The following is a 12,969-nucleotide window of genomic DNA, read 5'->3' as shown; positions in this document are numbered from 1 at the left end:
TTGATTGGCTGAATGGAAAGTAACAATATTCTAATAAATATGTGATTGCACCCATGATGGGGCTTGCTGTTTCTCAGGAAGCAGAGTGGGTCGTCCACTAATTAGAAGGTGGTTCGATCTCTGGATCCCCGGGCTGAATGTCAAAGCAATCTTTGGCAACATACTGAACCCCAAATTGCTCCTGATGAGAGGGTCTGCACCTTGCATGGCAGCCTCAACCATCAGTGTGAGGATGTGTGTGTGTGATTGCATGGAAGTGGATTGTAAAGCGCTTTGAGTGGTCAGTAGACTGGATAAAGAAAATGTCATTTTACCAGTTAAAGGTGCAGTATGGAGTTTTGGTGATGTCATTTTAATCAGAGGAGCAATATCTTAATTAATTTCATGATCGTTAAGGACAACACTCTTTCGTACTGTTTTACTTTGTTTATATGTGGCGGACCCTGCCACCTTTCTAGCTTCAAACTGTGTTCTGAGGACCTTTTCCTCTGAGAACAGCTTGTTTAACAGAAAAAAATATATTTGAGTTTGATAACTCATCTCTTTCTCATTTTATAACCATATCAACTAAAAAAAATAGTAAATGTCAAATCTTTGTTGTATATTAATGATTTATAATTCAAAGGGGAGAGCAGGACATGTGTTATGTGTTATGTACATATATATATATATATATATATATATATATATATATATATATACTTCAGTCAAAGAGCGCAGATCAAAGCACACATGTTTAATAACCGTAACAGTTTGGCAGTAAATGTGTGTACAGGCTTTGACTCGGAAGCAGATTGAGAAAATCAATATTCGGGGCCTTTTAAACTGTGGTTATAGTTGAGCAGATTGGTCAGGCATGAATTATCATCTGGAGGAAATTGGTTTCTAACTTCAAAAGCTGAGAGGACAGAGGATGGAAAATAGACAGTGAAGGTTGAGTTGGAAGAGGAAAAAGAGATATATGTTTGAGTTTTAAAATTTGATGGCAGCTGCTGATGAGAGATTTTTAAATCTGATGCCCAAAAATAAAAACATCCATGTCTGACCCAGACTAGTGCCGCAAGGTTTATAACGAGTTTCATACTTTACATTACCAGAGTGTTTATCACCCCAAAGAATGGGATTTTGTGCTTAGCACTAAAACTACTGTCCAAAATATTCTAAGGTCAGATTTTGAATAGCCACATGCAAATACACTGGAATACTTTAGGAATGCAAAACAACAGCTTCACAGAGAGACAACGAATAAAGGGCCTTTTAAAATCAGCATATCAGTGTGTGGGAGTTATTGTCTTTAACTCTTCTTTTTTGTTTGACATACTTGCAGAAGAATTCTAATTCTCCCCACCCAGCTGTGGATGAAGACATTCACTTCATATATGTCGTCAGCGTAAAGTGGATTAATGTGTCCAACACGACCGTTGTATCACTTGGCACCGTGGCAGAGATAATGAAGAGTCATTAAGACGTTTTCTGCGTGAGCTTTGTTCATTTTCCATTTCATTTCACCCAAAGCACAGGGTCGGCATTGTCATTCAAGTGCTGTAACGAGGCACTGTAGGTCACGCTCGCTAGCTTTAAATATTTAACTAATTTATAAGTTAGAAGGAACAATGTTGAATCCATCAGTGGTGCAAATTGTTCCGAGCTGTAACAGAACACAGGAGTATTGGAGTCGAGTAGTGGCCCGCTAATTGCTGAGACACTCTCTCACGTACACTGATGCATTGTTAGGAACAGTTGGACACGACGAGTGCAACTACACCCACGCTCGCACACCTACACACCACCTCTTTGTTCGCTCCCAGACTGTGTTGCGAGTTGGCTGTAAAAATATACTCACGTCCGTGGCCACAAGGAGCAATCCATTTTGCATCTTATTTACATATATGCACAGAAAGCAGATGTGCCCACGTGCCACAAATGCACAAGAGCAAGCGTTGAGATAATGCCTGTTGTCGGATTAGGACGGTGAATCAGGAGTCGAGTTCAAGAGTGCAGCCGTCACTCTAACCCAGCGCTGCGTCTCAGCGGGAGGCTTCCTCCTCTACATGATTTTGTTTTCGCTTTATGCCCAGGTAAACAGATAGCAGTGACATCCACACAGGGAATACAGAGGCTGCACCAGGAGATCATAAAAACCCCAGGATGGGTGACACGAGGGACTTTTTAGGTTTACAAAAGATATTTTTATTGGCTTAGGTCACAAACTTGTGTATATTTAGTTCCCACTGCTCCCAATCCCCCGTGACATCGGCATAAAGGAATCCTGTACTTGATGTTCCTGCAACGCTTGTTCCGCCGGTGTTATATTTCTGTCTGCACTTTTGTCTCCTCCTGTGACAATTCTGCACAACTTCTCTCTCTCTTGTTTCCTCGCCATCGGTGTTATAGCTGAACGTATAATTTCCGCTATGCAAATGATACATCTCCCATGAATCAGTGACTGTTGCCGTCTCTTCTGATGAAGTTGGAGCTGCTGCTTCGTTGTCTTTTCATATCAGGATAACAGCTTTGGCAGCATCGCAATTGTCGTCTATTGTGCATGTTCTAAAAATGTTCCACACACCAAACATCCCTGCGATTAAAAAAAGCAAGAAAAAGTGGAAAACTAGTTGCTGAGCAGCAGCTACAATTAACTGTAATGTTGCGGTATCTGCTGCATGAAAGTGGGGAATTATTACTGGTGCATGAATGTGTGTTTTAAAGCTTCAGAGTAAAGTCTAAACTTATTAAAATTCCTTGTAACATTTAAACCCTTTTACACAAGGGAGCATCTGTATCATAAGAGTAAGAATATGGAAATAAACAAACACATACATATGCAAAATGTCACAAATCCTCTTTTCTCTCCCTTCTTATTTCATTAATTTCTTTCCCTGACACACACACAAACACTTTGATGGCAGAGTGTGTGTGTGTGTGTGTGTGTGTGTGTGTGTGTGTATGTATGTGTGTGTGTCAGCCCAGTATGGCGCACCGTACCTCTCAGCCTCTCACATATTCTCTTTGATGTCACCAATATGTCGACGTTAGTCCCAACCTCGATGAAGCCACATGTTCAAAGAGCAGCCTAACATCCTCCTGCGCGACACCCGGCAGCTAATGAGCCAAACGCACTGAAGTCGATTGCATAATGTGCAGTTTGGGAAGGAAAGTTTATCTTGTGGTCAACCTTCTTTTTTTCATCCAGTTTAGTTTATTGTAGTTATTCGTATGTGGCCGAATAAACAAAGTGAGGGCAACTTCATACTGTTTTACTTTGTTTATATATGGCGGACCCTGCCCCCTCTGTAGGACTCTGTTCTGTGGACCTTATGTTCCTCTGAGAAAAAAAAAATAGATATTTGAGTTTATATTATTATCTCATTGATATCGAAAATATTAAAATTATGAGTTTGAATTTCTTCTCCAAAACTACATAATTCCCCTTTAATGTCAAATTTCCAAACCGTCATGTGCCCCTTTAAAAAAAACAGGTTCAATGCTTATGATGTCCATATAACTATAGCTAAGTTATTAATATGTGAGTGAAATATAAAGTGAAAGAATAATTCTGGCTTTTTACACGTTGGGTTTTATTTTGATAGTTTTGCCATCGTTCCCACAGACAAGGGCATCACTTTGTGTTGAAGAGTGGTGGGGCCCTGAGGGCGCAGATGATTTTGAAATGGTCCTCAATATGTGCAATTTTAGGCAGTGTAATGGGGTTATTGTATGAGAATAAAGAAGATAATTAAAGTGGGAAAAACATCAAACAAAGCCAATGTCACATCTTCTTTAAAAAGCACCAGTGCACCAGCCGGCGCTAACATTTTCCAGTTTATCTGCCTTGTTGGTTCAATGCTGAATGCTTTTTTAATGTTAAGAGAAACAGAGTTCACAAGAATTCTTTAGTGCAGTTCAGGCAATCACGACCAAAGGTTTAAATATCTATTTAAGTACATGACTTAAACTTGAAGTTATGAGTTGTATTTTCCATAATAACACTTTCAGGTTCTGATGGAAAGCAACGCTCTGTCATTTGTTAATGAACAGTTTTTGGTGCACTCCACCTTTTAGGACAGTTTCGACAAATTATGCCCTTTAAAATGATTGGACAAAAGTGGCCATTTCAAAAAGTGATGGGGACGTCTCCTCAGCCTCCCCAGTATATATTACAACTATGCTTGCGGTTCAGAAGAGCATCATGATAACAACCAATGTTGCTGCTGAGGTGTATGAATGTACATCTCAAATGTACATACCATTTGGTGTAAGAACAATCTGGTTGAAGTCCCTGTTTTAAGTTTGATGTATTTTACTGGCTATAGAGTGTTGTTCTTGTATAATATTATCAGTCGATTGTTGAGTGTCATTCCCAGGTTGTCAAATACTGACGCGTTTGGTTGGTGACCGACCTGACCTACCAGTATTTGACAACCTGGGAATGAGACTCAACAATAAACTTTCTTCCTCCAGATTCGCTTCTTTCACCTGGAAAGAAACGCTCCTTTAATCTAGTGGCAGTCTGTGGCAAGTTCCAAGGCTATGTTGTGGAGTGTTTGTAGCTGTAACAGTAAAACAGGTTGATTACTTCTGCTCCAGCTCAGTGCTGTTTTTGTTCTCTATATTACATCTCAAATGTACACAGTGTTGTCTGAATAGTCAAAGGAGTTCAACCTGCTCCGATGCTGACCTGCATTCATCATTGAACAATCTCACTATAGTTGGATTTAGTGTAGCATCTTAATGGTATGAGGTTTAACTACAGGTTCCCTTGTCTGTTCAGTGCCACAATAAATCTCTGGGGGAAACAATGCACTGCAGCTGCTAAAAAGCTATCAGCTAAGAACCAGAGTTGAGGCTAACTCTTATTTAGAGGGGAAGAGAAATACAGCTTTATACTTTATTAGGTCCTACAAACTCCAGTTCTGCAGAGGTAGCCTGGCCTGTTTTGGCCGAACCCCATCTCCCCTGTCACTGGCTGCGGGTGAATTCTCACTTCCAAACACAAAGCCTTCATAAAGCATAAAGCAACATAGTTCACAGGACAAAGTCAGCTGGGCATTTGCAGCTAAAACACTCGCTAGCCTTACTGCTGGAAAAATATCAGAAATAATTGGCCATTAGTGTATTCGGGGGTAAAAGAAAATAATGAAACCTTTTTTTAAAACAACAGTGTTGTTTGTCTGCACATGGGTTGTACATCTCTTTATTTCTGTGTTTGCGTGCATGTTTGAGGAAGTGGCACTGGAGAGTGACGTGCACAGTCATTACCACGCAGCAGGTTACTGGCAGGGCATTAGGCTCTCCGAGAGTGGGGGCCTGTGAAATCGCGCTCATTATGGCGTTTCACTTCAGATCCGGGCCTGATTTGCTCGCCTTTGCATGGCTCCTGGTTATCATCGAGTGCGGCGGCCAAAGAATAGGCAGAACAAATCTCATTAAAGGGAAAGACAAACGTATGATAGGAGCCGAGATCAAACTAAAAGTGGTAAATATTGACAAAGAAAGGCAGGACAAATGCAGTGTTACTGATTCTTTTCTATGTGGCCAGCAGTTTGTTTTTGTTCTTGTACATTTAGATTTGACTTACTGCATCAGTGCTGAACACTGCTCAGAAGGGCTGCACTGCTATACTGTTCTGTATAATAAGCTGCTAATGCTATCTGTCAAATCTAAACAGAATTTTGTTTTTGTAATGATAAAAATTTAGTTAGCTAATGATATACACCTTCGTACTTGGATTAATGTTTGGCAGACATGCTTAGTTTGTAGTGAAAGTTAGAGCAGACAAACACAATCATGTGTTATACTTTTGTCTTATATTTTAGATTTTGTAGAAAACAAAATGTCATTTTGATTGAAACTCAAAGCCTGACAGGACCGCTGAGCCTAGTTATTGTTGCTCTGTTTGGTTGGCTATAAAATATTCAAAGCTTTGTGAAACATTGGTGATCAGTACTGTCAGTCAAGAGGATGAAATACATTTAAAGACAGCTGAAGAAAGTAAATAGTGTTGTTGACTGAGTTGAGGTAGCTTACCTGTTTTATTTCCCACTACATCACAGCCACTGCAGTAGCAACATTAAAGCAGAGCTGACAGCTTTCACTAACTGGCCTGTCAAACCAAAAGTGAGCTCTGACCTCGGGGTTGTATCTCACGTGGATCAGCTGTGAAAATATCCTCCCTTGAGGTTTTAGACTGTATTTTTTTAGGCTACCATCACCGTTGACAAGGAAGACAAGGTGTGTTTTAATGGATCACACAGATCCTACAGCTAAAAAACACCGTAAAAGGTTTGGTTCCTGTCACATGTGGATGATATGTTTACATTTTGTTTTTAAATTTGACTTAATCTCACAGGCTGGTGAACTGCTGTTGACTGTGCCTTTTTATTTAATGATGCCTGTTTCACAGGAACGCACTTGGGACTCATATTGGGTAGAGGCAGTAGATGGAGAAAAGAACTGTTGTCCAAAAATTTAACAAGTCTGGCTGGCCAGCCGACACACACTGCAGCACTCTGAGCCAAATGACACTTTCCATTTTGGTCACAAGCCCCCCCATGCATTTTACCTCTGAAAAAGCACCACATGTAGCTAAATTTGGAGTGCTGGCCTGACAGTGTGCCTCTGGAATACTTTGCCCATATTAACCAGCATGCCCATATTGACCATTCAAAGACAAGACAGCTTTTTCAGAGATGGAGATGGGAGATGAGAGCATCTATTTTTCTTCCTCATCATTCGCTCTTGCTATCAGCCATACTTCTATCATGTAATTAAATATAATTGCACATTCGAAGCAGTGCAGCTTGATGGCACTTAGTAATTGGTCCCGCATTAGAAACCATAATTACCACTCTGGCCGCAGGATAATGTGTTTTGCATCATCATCAGGCATTCTGGGCAACGAAAGTGTCCATCATCAACACCTACTGTGGTCTTTTCCCCACACATGGATTCATGTTTGTGCGTGAAAACAACCATATGCAGTATTAAAGGAGACATGTTATTATCATCAGGTTCATAATTTCAGTTCAGGTTGCTGCTATAATAGGTTTACATGCATCTGCGCTCAAAAAATACATCAATTGCATAGCGGTACTTATTACCCCTCTGAAAGGCTCTGATTTAGCTCCTGTCTCTTTAAGGCTCTACACCTGATTACCCAGTCTGCCCTGATTGGTCAGCTCACACACACCTGAGCAAGCATTGCTCAACATGTCTCCCGTCAGCTCTGTCGAGTTTTCATATTCCAATTAGCCTCTCGTATGCTATGAATATAGTCAGAAATTATGCCAACGAGTGACATGACGACGTAGTGAGGTCACATATTAAAGGCTAAATTACCGACGAGGCATTTCAGGAGCAGTGTTTTCTGTGGGAGAAAGGAGCTCCTGTTGGCATTGACTTTTTTTTAACTTTCAAGACCTTTTACATGCACAATACCCTAAATAACACACTGAAGGAAAGGAAAAAATGAATGAGCATAACAGGTCTCCTTTCAGTTCCTAAAAGAAGAGGAGGAGATCTGAGTTTGAAATCTTTCACTGCGATATCTTTCATGAATGAATGAATCACTTACTGAATGAATCACTGTGTATCTCTGAACATGTTATCTTGAGTGTACACTACTTCAACTCATAAAATGATAAAAGTGATAACAAGGAGATGCCACAAAGCTCAGGCATCCAGCACTTTGTCACAGTGTTCAGACTCTCCACCTGGAGTTTGTGATAAGGTGAACAGTAGTGCACATATCCGCGTCTGCACACACTGGGCTTGGTATCAACAATAGGAAGCTGATAAAGTTGATGTGTACAATTCAACGCACATGGACATTTTCTACAAGCACGCTGGATGTTTTCATGAGTTGCAGATAAGGAAATTGTTTATATTTACATGCTGTCAGGTTTTTCCCAGAAGGACGAAAATGCAAGAGTTGAGGCGGGCAAAGAAAAGCATGAAGTGAGCTTTTATAAACTAAATCTGAATCCAAAGAAAAACTGGCAGGGGAGAAAAACTATGAAAACAGACAGAAGCACAGCCAAGAACTAAGGTAATACAAAAATACAAAAACTAAACTATGAACCGAACACAGGCAGCAACCAAAAAAGACACACGAGTGAAACACACTGAGGGACGACAATCAGGGAAAGATGATCAAATCAAGAGGGAGGAAAAGAGACAAAGACAAACCTACAAAATAAAAGAAGAAGTTGTTCAACTTAAAGCTCCACACTTGAAGCAAAGAAGGAGTTACACAGGGACTGTGTTGGCTGCTCCTTTCTTCCTCATTGCTCTTGTCACAGTTAAGGAGTAAATGCACTGGTGTAGGCAGTACAACGGCTTCAATTTGTTAAAGTTTAAGTGAACTGTATAGGGAGACCTGAAAACAAACAGCACTTCAGGGCCTGTATTTACTTAGCATCCTGAAATCCTTCGCAGACGGGAGCTTCAAGTTTAACCATGACGAAAAGCAGAGCAGGACTTCTTATGCTGACTGTCTGCAGGCGGGTGTTGAAACTATGATGACATGTTGTTGTTTTTGGACAGTTACTAAAACTTAAAGGTGCAATATATACAAATGTATTATCAAAAGTGTGTGAAGAAACAACAGTGCTGACATTGTGAAAGTGGTTTATGTATGATGTTGAAGAGATATTTATTGAAGTTAGCATGCTAACCAGCTAGCTCCCGTGATCCAAAGCTCCCATGCTAGCAGTGTACGCACCAACACTCAATACTCACAATATTGGTGAATAATATGAACATATTTCTTCAATATTATAACACAGCTGTTTTAAATTAGGGCTGCAGTGATAATTATTATCATCAATCAGCTGCTATTTTGCCCATGAAATGTAAATAAATGGTAATATATTCAAATAGCACTGTCCCAAATACCACTTTTTGGAGCTTTGAAGCTTCACTGAGAATAAGGCACGAGTATTAAAAGCTATTATCCTTAATTATGTGTAGGCTTGTAGCAAAAAAGGACCCAAATCTGTACACAAAGCACATAGAAAAAACAAAAATCTAGACTTAATAAAAGCTAATAATCCAAAGAACAAAAACTGCCAAGCACCAACAGCAGAAATAGCAGGCTGGGAAAGAGAATAAGAAAACTTAACTGAGAACAAACCGGATAAATACAGGGAACAAAAGCAGGAATACTGATGAAACGCGAGGAGCAAATGCAAGACTGAGGTCCAGACGTTGATGACCTGACAGCTGAAAGAGGGAACATGAATGGACAAAAGGATGAATTAACTACTGGAACATGGGTGAACACAGTCGGGTAAAAGACAGGAAGTGCAGAGCAAAACATGGCACATGACAAAAACATGACAGATCTAATGAGAGAGGGGCAGAAGAGGAGATATCAGCCTCTGTGGAGCTCCATCGTTTGCTCCTTATCTGTCTCTGGCCTCTTTTTCAGTGTAGCTAACAACGTCCCCTTTCTTCAAGTACTGATTTCTATGTTGATGGAAAGGCAACTTCAGAACCCAAAAATATTCGCTTCTGTAAAATGTTTGACAAAGAAAAGCATATTAAAAGGTGGAACTAATGAAAAATAGTTTAAATGAGTTGTCAGTTCTACAAAAGATTATTTTACGTGATGATTAACTACTCTAATAATCAAGTGATCGTTCCGGATCTTATTTAAATGAGTAAATAATTAACTTGTGATTTGCATGAAGCAGCTTGTGCAAATGAGCGAATGTGCACGTTATCTGAGGAGCCATGCAGCTAATCAAAGTTTGCTCTATTCCTGCTAAAAATGTTGGTTGTGACGGATGAAGCCAGCTGTGTCAAAGCTGCGTTTTTCCATTAACTGTACGAGAAATTTGTGTCACCTAGGACCGATTTGCTACTCTGAGATGCTTTATGAACACAGGCCCAGCACTTCTTTTAACGCAGACCTCTGTGGCCTTTAGTTACAGCTCATACAATTCAGTTTCTTAAAGTTTGGGAAATTTTGAATGCCGAGCAACACGGTCACGCTGCAGAATCTGGCAATCAATATAATTCGTAGTTCAAAGGTCTAACGCATCGTTCAGCTCCATTTAAGATTTCTCCAGTGTTACCACAGAGTTAAACACCGAAGGCCAAACTGAAGATCATTTAGCTCTATGTTGGTTCCTACCAAAAGATTCGCTGCTAAAATCCAACCTCTGACACATTGATTAGCCTCTGCTGTCGGCACAATACCCAGTTTGACCTTAATTTTGCTCCTGCTGAACGCTGCTGTGGGACTTGAAAACAACTCATCAGATTTTCCTTCCTGGAGTTATTGGAGTTATTATAAAGTGTCTGATGACTAAGATGGAAAATAGACTTGGCCGCTCACCTGAGGCATATGATTTACAGGAAAAGCTGGTTCATAATAACAAAGGGGCTCATTTGGTTAGTGCTGAATAAGGCTGTAATAAAGATTAACACCCAAACCCTATGAATGCACGCTGCAGTTAAACACACTATATGTAATATGTCAGAGCCAGACCTTCGGGAGGAAAAACCACCCAGGGTACTTTGCTGCTGCGGCAACCCACAGAGGTTACTCCTATTGTAAATGTTCTGTCCTGTTGACTGCCGACTGGAAAAGGAGGGGAAATGTGCTTTTACTTCATGAGCAAATACCAGAGAGAACTTGGGGCTGTGGTGAGTGATGAGTTTGAACGCAAACGCACAGGCACACACCCACTGCTGTGTCCTTGTCCTCTAGGTTATGGCTGTTATTCACTAAGGTAATCTGGCTGTTTGGGGCAAAAGCACTTGTTTCCAAGCAGCAGCTAAACAGAGCTATATTTTGACTTTTTTTTTTTTTTTTCAGACTCAAACCTGGGGGTCTGCAGTCCAGCCCCCTGGTGAAGACACTTGGATGAAAAATAAAGGTGTTAGCATTCAATGGAAACATCCTGCCCGGGGCACTAAGGCTCTGTCAGCTCATGAATACTTCAAACTAACACAGACTTAAAACTTTTCACAGAATAACATTTCAAGAGCTGCTGTTTAGTTTGACTGTTTAATTCAGCGAAGCAGCTATTTTTCCACTTGTTTTGATTCCGGTACATTAAAAGTTGCTACCTGCTGTAGGCTGGATATTCTCTGCTATAGTTTCTTCCACGCACCCATACCCAGTACCAATATTTAACATGTTGTTTGCATATGTTTATGAGACCTGCTTTTGCCCTGTTCCTTCGCTGCGTCTTGTTACTGTTTTTGCGGCTCCATCGACCCAATTTCCGCAAGGCGATCATTAAAGTTTCATCTTATCTCGAATCTGAAAGCCAAGAAGGAGAGAACAAGAAACCAAAGACAACAGAAGAGAGAACTGGTGGCGGATATCAAAAGTGTTAATCGCACCCCACTTTTCATCCTGTTGTCCCTGCATGCGTCATCAGACACGGCAGGCCAACTTGAGCACTTGATGTGGATAGTTTGTGGAGAGTAAAATGAGGCCAACGCGATCGGAACGCGGATCCTTAGGGGAATAAATCTCCAATCTCAGAGCTCCAGATGAATTTTACTCACTGGCTGTGCTACTGCAAGATATTATTTCATTTAGATGCACCCAAAAATACATTTTAACTTAATTTCTTAAACTATAATGTGCATGATTGCAAAAAAAAATGTTTTTTTCTCTATTTAAATCTAATACAACAAGAATCAACCATAATCTCAATTGTTTTTAAAAAATCAACCTCTAAATCTCAGCCACACGGGAGCCCTGACTCTATTAAAAAGCATATTTTTCTTTAGGAAAAAAGAACTCGTCTAATAAACAAATTCGTTGTCACTAACTTGGGTCAATACTTCACCTTAATGGATCCATTTTTATTTTCCATTACTTTGTTTTCCATTTCATTTAATGCCATTAGTCCAGAGCATCCACTTCCAGCATAATCTGGGCAAATATCTCTGTTTATATTGTGTTGCCTACAAGAGGTAATTGAGAATGAGAGATCAGAGATGAAATATAATGTCATGTCAAGTGTTTTTAAAACAAATGTTGGCGGTATTATGTAGGCAGGCTTGAATTAAAAAAAAGTCAAAAAGTTTATTGCATGTAATAACGTAATTAAACTCTAATGTTATCAGATTTATAATGCAGATAATCCTGATGAGCTATTTAAAGACGCAATTATCCTGCAATTTATTTCAGAGGCCCAATCCGAACAAATGAACATTATGTTTTGTGGCAAGAATCGAGCGCGAGATGTAAATACATTCTGTGCACACACACTACAAATAACTCCACAGCTCTCTCACGCGGAAACAAAAGCTTAATGTGCAGATCCAAAACAATAAGTCACCTCATCCGTGTTTTTAATCACATTATTCCTTGTTTTTATGGTTATTTTGCATTCAAACAAATCCCAATCCCTCCTAAGCCTTAGATATGTGTGTGTTGTGTGTTTGTGTGTGTGTGTGTGTGTGTGTGTGTGTGTGTGTGTGTGTGTGTGTGTTCCCATACAGTGTTTGGTGTAGCTAAGCAATCAGAGACACCCACAGCAGCTCTTCCTCCCTTGTGGGAGCTGATTCTGTCCGTACAAGAAGTTATTGGATTACATGCGCTGGGAGATATTGAGTGTCTGCTGCTGTTGCTCACTTACTCATCAGATTGAGAAGAATGAGCTTTGTGATTCCACCCTGCAGTTTATACCGTAATACACCCTGCAGTTTATACCGTAATACACTTGGATAACAGTATTTTGTAAAGTCTGATGTTTCTGAATAATTAACAGAACAACGGTGCCTCTTTCTGCCTGTCTGTCAGTCGTATCGTTACTCGAGTGTAACCTTTTCCGCTCAACAGCAGGAAGACGTATAACTCCAGGAAGCTCTTTCAGATGCGTCACCTGATCCAGCTGACGTACGGCCCATAAACTCTCTCGCAGGCACTAAAATAACAAGAGGCGAGGGGGGGGCGTGATACAAATGTACACCACCGTGATTTTAAAACAGATAGCGGGT

General features: G+C 40.2%; 1 protein-coding gene across 5 annotated transcripts in view; it reads left to right on the top strand.

The window, feature by feature from the left end:
- Positions 1-12,969, top strand: part of LOC119014920 (beta-1,3-galactosyltransferase 1-like) — a 94,781-nt gene that overhangs the window by 60,058 nt on the left and 21,754 nt on the right. The window contains exon 4 of one of the 5 annotated variants that reach the window (XR_005073114.1): positions 10,826-11,087. The exons of the other annotated variants lie outside the window; for them this stretch is intronic. The gene's annotated coding sequence lies outside the window, so the exon portion shown is untranslated. Of the gene's footprint in view, positions 1-10,825; positions 11,088-12,969 lie in introns of those variants that run through there. 5 annotated transcript variants of the gene reach the window in all.

The sequence above is a fragment of the Acanthopagrus latus genome, chromosome 24, assembly GCF_904848185.1.
Source record: "Acanthopagrus latus isolate v.2019 chromosome 24, fAcaLat1.1, whole genome shotgun sequence".
In the NCBI taxonomy this organism is placed as follows: Eukaryota; Metazoa; Chordata; class Actinopteri; order Spariformes; family Sparidae; genus Acanthopagrus; species Acanthopagrus latus.
The sequence above is the reverse complement of the archived record's forward strand: the minus strand, read 5'-3'. Positions and strand labels throughout refer to the sequence as shown.